The following is a 6,804-nucleotide window of genomic DNA, read 5'->3' as shown; positions in this document are numbered from 1 at the left end:
GAAAAAATACTTCAATTGGTTTGTCAAAATTACATTTTTAGTGTTTCAAGTTTTTAAATACAAGTTTAGAAATTGATAAAGATTTTGTTTTAATATGAATTAATATATTAATATAAACTGGTCAGATAAGAATCATTCATCGAATTGGCTTGGGGCTGAGTATTATCATACTAGCATTTTACTATTAATAGTGAATATTGTCTTTTTTAATTTATTAAATCATTGTTTTTATTATTGGGGTGGGTGGGTTGCTTTTTATTTTTTTTCTTGAGAAGCCCCTCCCCCCCAAAAAAAACGCTTTTGAAAAAGTCACTATGATCGGCCTGTGTAATTAGGGACACCTGTCCTCACGTGCCATATCAGGTGGAGACACGTGCCGCGAAGACACCTGTCACTGTGTATTTTTTGTATATTCTATGTGAATTGAGACGGTTTTGTACCTAAAGGGAACAATGGGCTGTTGTCGAGCATGTACACACACAGTCTCCGACCGAAAATTCTCTTAAATTAAGATGATGATTCGAATTTCTTTTATCATTTAAAAAATTGTATATTCCATAAATAAAGTTATACAAGAGAACATATTTATAAAATAACCTACATTTAAGAAGTTCAATGAAAGAACAAACTATTTAGAATTTTTATTTCAATTTTCATTACTGATTTAAAATAAAACTCTCCTCTTTAGAAATTAAATAATTTTCTATAGGTATTGAATAGATCTTAATTCTCGTCGTGTATAATTATATTAAATCAGAATGACGTTAATAGATCAATGTGAAATCAAAACTGTATTTAATATTGTTGATGGGTTTTTGTGTGAAATTTGTAATCTAACGTACTACAAAGACATTTATTAGATAAATGTTTATAATATAATTCATCACATAAAACGTTTTTCCCCCTTTTTTGTTTAAATATGTACGCAGATCCCCGTGTAGTAAACGCCTGCACTTTTCGCATGAAATTACAATGTAGGGTCCTAAATGCACATACATTATAATTAACAAACTAAAAAAATTTCAGCCATTTTTTTTTCTCCAAAGGCCATTGCTCTAGATAAAGAAAAGTCTATAATATTTTGCATGATTTTGTTTTCCATAAGAACAATGGCTTTTAAAGTAGTGCATGCTAAGGCAATCTATTAAAAGAATTAATTGTATAATTAATTCATTGTATAATTGTCACGATTGTATTTTTGTGCAGTTTTTGTTGATTTCATTCTATAAAGGTATGAATTTTGTCAATACTCAAACAAACATTTCTTTATCTATGGTGTACACTACTTTATTTTTATTCGCCGACATGCTACTCTTTTTATTAAAAAAACATTGCTTGACTAATAGACTCGATCTTCAGGCCTGTAGGAAAGTAATTTCCGAAAGAGTAATAAACTAACCGGGATTTTATTTTTACTAGCATACCTTACCAGATTTCTTAACGAAAAAAAAACATTAAAAGAAATACAGGGCGGGACCAGCTAAAGCTGTATGCATAAGTACAGCCTTGCACATCAACGAGTATAGATGAATTTCGACATAATCTTTCCCATGACTTCACTTATACCAATCACGACTAAAATATTGAATTAAAATACTGTTATATCTCCTGCCTTTGATGAGATGTTAGTTTTGTTCCAGCTAGAGATATAACTCTCCTAAGAAAAAGGTTTTCAACATTCTGATTCATTTAACAATTTTACGTGTTAAAATGATGTGGGAAATTTTTTTAGCTAAAGGCCAAGGAGTTTAAACATGTTAAAGTACAATGTACATGTAGCAATTAGAGAAAAGTCTAGCAGGTCCACCAGTAATATTGATAGCAGGCTCAAAATCTAATTAAACCCCGAAAAGGAGGGAGTTCGATTAGTAATTTAATCCCCCCCCCCAAAAAAAAACACAACAATTTATTAGCAATGAATTAAACACCGAACTTTTCAATCATCACTATTGAAATAAAAAAACTGTTCTTGATAATCATATTATAATTGTAGCTTATTTTCATGCCTTTAAGGATTCCTGTGGAAAGTTCACAATAAAAAAAAATGTGCTTTTAAAAATTTAACATCTTTTGGTGTGACATTATAAATTCATAATCATACATTTAACAGTTAAAAGAAGCGGGGAGGTGTGTGTGTGTGTGTGTGGGGGGGGGGGGGTACTTTCAGCAAGGACGGCCACTACCAACAACCAAGCCCCGAAACCCATATCCCGAAGGCAAATAAGTTGAGGTGTCAAACAAGAAACAATTTTTTTTTCTGCTCTTGCCTCATGTATTTAACCGCTTTTTTTCTAAATAATTATACTAGGCCTACACATCATATCGGCAAAAATATTTAGGAGCCCCTCTTTTTATTCCATGAAAAGGGGAAAACTTAATTAAATTCTAATATAAGATCTCATAATCACACTTAATCATAGTGAATGTAAACAGATTATATTTCCCATCCTGCATCGCTCTGTAGGCGCTTTATTTCATTGGTCAATTTCCCGAGGCGCCATTTTTGGAGGATCGAGAAGGACGAAGAAGAAGGTGTAAGCAGCTGGTAAATGTGAAAAGTTAAGATGGTTTCACCACCCAGTGTCTTTAAGACTGTGATAAATGCAATGGCCAACGATGAAGGATTAGTGTACGTATATTTTTGTTAACTTTTTACGGTAAATAGTTGTAATATTTGGCAACAACAAATCTTCACTATCGGAGGCAACTTTTGTCCTGACGCCATTTTGAAAAGTTGGATACCTAAGTTTTAAATTGTTAAGTGTATATATTGCAGAAAGAAAGAGAGAGAGAGAGAAATTTGAGACGTTGATATAGCATAACTTATATATTATGAAGGCACCGTGCATGTACATGCTGTATGTTGTAAATTTTCAACGTTTCGCCTTTTATCATGTTTATTAAAATGTATGCTCCATGTGTATGTTCTCTCTCTCTATATAAATGAATACTTTTCGGAATTTAAAAAAAAAATATTTTAAACCCCGCTCAAATTATCCGGATGATAATAGTTACACCGAACATGGTTTCGTAATTAAATTCAGACTGTAGAACATCCGGTTTGAATACCACATGTGTTTTCTGACTTTTGGGAGCCAACTCTTGTTTTTTTGGAACTTACGACTTATGGCAAGGTATAAATTAAATATTTTTGGTTCAAAACTTTGATAAAAGCATCGATATTTTTACAAAAAAGTGTCTTCAATCTCAGCTTATCCGATTATTCATGAAGGATATCCTCATCAGAACAGATTGTAGCGAATAGCATAACCCTTAATCATATGCATGACGATGATATGGAGGGAAAATATACATAAAAAAGTGAATGTAGGTGAAAGCCTGTCCTCTTTTCTGAAGAGATTAGGTTTGTTTTATTGTTTATTGAAATAGTTTACTGCTCAAAAGATTTTTTTTTGTAATGTCTAACCTGTTGAGATGAAGATGTAGAAAAAGAAAATCCTAATAGTGAATTAATATTGATAGTATGTCATGAAATGCAAATGAATCATCAGCTTGAATTATCAGTTTTTTCACAATTATTGACCTGAGTAGGTCAATGTATAATATAGCAAATAATACATACTCCTTTCCATATCGCATCCTAGCCCGAGACACCAATTTCAGCCAGAGGGACAGAGACCCTAGGGCTGATATTGGTCGAAGGTCTGATACAGGATGTGATGTGGAAAAGGGTATGTTTCATTATGTTTATTACAAACTTGGTAATAAATTACAGAACACTTCAAGTTGAGAAGATCAAGAAAATAAGTAAATAATCATGCACAATAAAACTACTTACATACATGTACACGGTATTGTCTTACTGAACAGATTTAGCTGTCATTAGGTCAAAATTGCAAATAATAACATGCTTCTTATATCTGTATATACAGGTAACTCTTGATGGCTTGAACTTCGATTTCTCGGAAGTTCTTGATCGCTTGAATTGTGTCTCTTGTCCCGATTTTTTCCACTACATAACTAAGCAGATTTGCTCTTGATTTCTCGAACTCCTGATCTTTCGAAACCCTTGATCCCTCGAAGTCAAAATGCAGTCCCACTGTGCTGTGAATTTTACCCTTGATACCTCGAAGTGGCTGTGTGTATACCAAGTTATAATGGTCAAACGTTTGCCATAACTGTATATCTGTGTGTCTGTCTGAGTGTCTGTTGTCAACTTAAACCTTCACCATAACTTTAGAACTATACGAGATAGTGGCTTCATATTTACTTTAGTATGCATACTCCACTAATGAAGTGCTTTCAAATGGCAACAAGGACAATGATTATGTGTCAGTGATCTTGACTGTGACCTGTATGCTAAAAAATTGCTTTTTCGAACTTTGTTGCTGTGTTTCACAAGCGCATCTTGTTTTGTTGGTCTCTGAAGTATTAAATTTTGGTAAATTTTATGATACTAAAAGGTTATATGGATGAAAAAACAGCATGCGTGTATGACAATAGGGCTTAAATTTTTAATGTCTCTTAATTTTTGAGTGACATTAAAACAGGAATTGTCATCACCAATAGACGAATTTCACATTCCTAAGAGTTTTCTCCAATTGTTGGCGTATCGCTCATTTTTCCCACTTTGTCCTTTGTAAGTTACTTGTTAATATTTTCAATCTTCAAAAATATTGGACAATTACAATCTGTATCTGTATTGGCAGAGTATGGGGGCAACATGAAAATCATATTGAATATGTTCATACTGATTTATTTCTAAGATATTGTCCCTCAAAGTTGATACGGTTAAAGACGGAAAACAGCGTCTTAAGCCGGTTGACCCCAGATCGACCCTGCAAAGGGGAATAACTTTTGTAAATGTGAAAATCCTTTATGGTATATCATATAGATCTAAAACTGACTGAATTTTGATCAGCCAATTTATGAACATGATGAATGGATGTAAATAATGTTGGACAATATATGTAAAAAAAAAAAAAAATTAAATTACTTGTTTTTATATACATTTGTGGTATCTCTCCCATTGAAGTTTATAAACTTGTTATTTATTTCTTAAATAAACTGAGCGTACATGCAATACCGGTATAAAATTACTCATAAGATGCATGTATACTTAAACCATGATAAAATCATATGTGTCCAATGCAGCATATGATAAGTCATTAATATACAAGTACATGTGTATCTATACTGTAATACATATATATTGCATTATTTTTAGGTCCTGTTCTGTGGATGCCCTAAGACAGTGTCTACCCATCACTCCATCTGATATCACTTGTTCTGAGCATATTTCTCTCTCAAACTTAAACTACAGAGAGCCTGTGGATAGTGGATGAAGAGTGACCTTGGACCAATTTTCTAGGTCAAAGGTCAGTATCAAGATCTACTGTATATCTTTATTTAAAATCGTAGTCCAGAGTATATTTCTCCCCTGCCTGGTGTAATCTAGCTTTTGTGCAATGGGGTGGACTCCGTGGAGGGTCTGCAATGATCTTCAACCAATTTTCTAGGTCGAATATCAAAATAAAAAAAAATCTCTCCCAAATATTTTTGTTATTATAAAGAGTATGTTTTCTCTCAAACTAATCAAACTTAAAGCAGGGTTCTTAGTATGAGATACATGTAGTAATATATTCTCAATGACATAATAAGGCTGAAAACATTATATATATTAGGCCTAAAATAAAATATTGTTTGTTTGCAGTTGCCGACCGACCCACTGAAAATGCACCCGACCCAAACTTTTTTTTAGCCATTTTGTAATATTTTTTTTCTCTCCAATTTTTCAGGATATTAAAACTGTTTCATTTTCAATTTTTTTCTTTATCAATCATACCAAGAGTGCAGCTTATTCATGTAAAGTAGGCCTATGAAAAACTTAATTTTATGTTATCTAACAAAGATCTGGAAATATTTTTTTTTCAAAAAAAAAAAAATTGCCTACCTACCTACTCAGACTAAAAATTATAGGTCGGCAACTGCAAACAAAGAATTTTTTAAGCTTGGCCTTATGTTATTTTTTTTTCACTTATCATAAAGCATTAAATATTAAAGAGATACATTAAAAGCTGAAATCATATGTATCATGGTCATGGAAAGTAATTATTGATATTGGTATATTAAAGGACATTGACAGATCTTTCAGATTTCTAAGTTATATCCAAGTATTATAATTCTGACATCATATAATAATTTTGTATGAATATTGCAGATCAAAGGTGATGTGAAGAAAACCAGGAAACTGATGTTGAACGAAGTACTTAATGACCCTTATGAATGGACTTAAATGTGAAAGACTGTTCCATTGTTTATCTAAGATATATGGATTTATTTAATATTTTGATATCATTGAAAAATTCAGTTACAGTTTTTGTACATCAAATGAATTATTAAACATATAAAATGGTAATGCTTTTTTCTTTTACATGTAATAAATTTTTTTGATAGATTTTTAAAAGAATACACATTATTTCACATTGCTTCCTTTAGAAAAGTTAGGGAATCTTGAAGTTTCCCAGTAATTTCCACCAGGAATGGGACTCCAGATAATTCCACCAAGTTTCCGCCACACAGAAAGTGTTACACAAGTTCCATATAGTTTCCTGAGTCAAGGAAACTGTAGGAATCATAAGGTTTCACGAGCTTCCATGTAGTTTCTCATAAAAGAAAACCTTAAGATTCCATCAAGTTTCCATTCCACGGAAACCACTACGATCATATTCCATATGGTTTCCTGAGTCGAGGAAACTTTAGGAATCGTGAGGTTTCCCGAGCTTCCATGTAGTTTCCCGTATAAGGAGACCTAAAGATTCCATCAAGTTTCCATTCCACGGA

At 32.4% G+C, this 6,804-nt stretch overlaps 1 long non-coding RNA gene across 1 annotated transcript; it reads left to right on the top strand.

The window, feature by feature from the left end:
* Positions 1-4,475: 4,475 nt before the first annotated feature.
* LOC134274602 (uncharacterized) lies at positions 4,476-6,221 on the top strand. The gene is made up of 3 exons (XR_009993652.1): positions 4,476-4,600; positions 5,189-5,339; positions 6,182-6,221. It is a non-coding gene; the product is annotated as an uncharacterized LOC134274602 (long non-coding RNA).
* The last annotated feature ends 583 nt before the right edge of the window (positions 6,222-6,804 follow it).

Source organism: Saccostrea cucullata, unplaced genomic scaffold (genome assembly GCF_032062105.1).
Source record: "Saccostrea cucullata isolate Sc308-1 unplaced genomic scaffold, CSIRO_AGI_Scuc_v1 ctg7558, whole genome shotgun sequence".
NCBI classification, from domain to species: Eukaryota; Metazoa; Mollusca; class Bivalvia; order Ostreida; family Ostreidae; genus Saccostrea; species Saccostrea cuccullata.
This window is presented reverse-complemented; position numbering and strand designations above follow the sequence as displayed.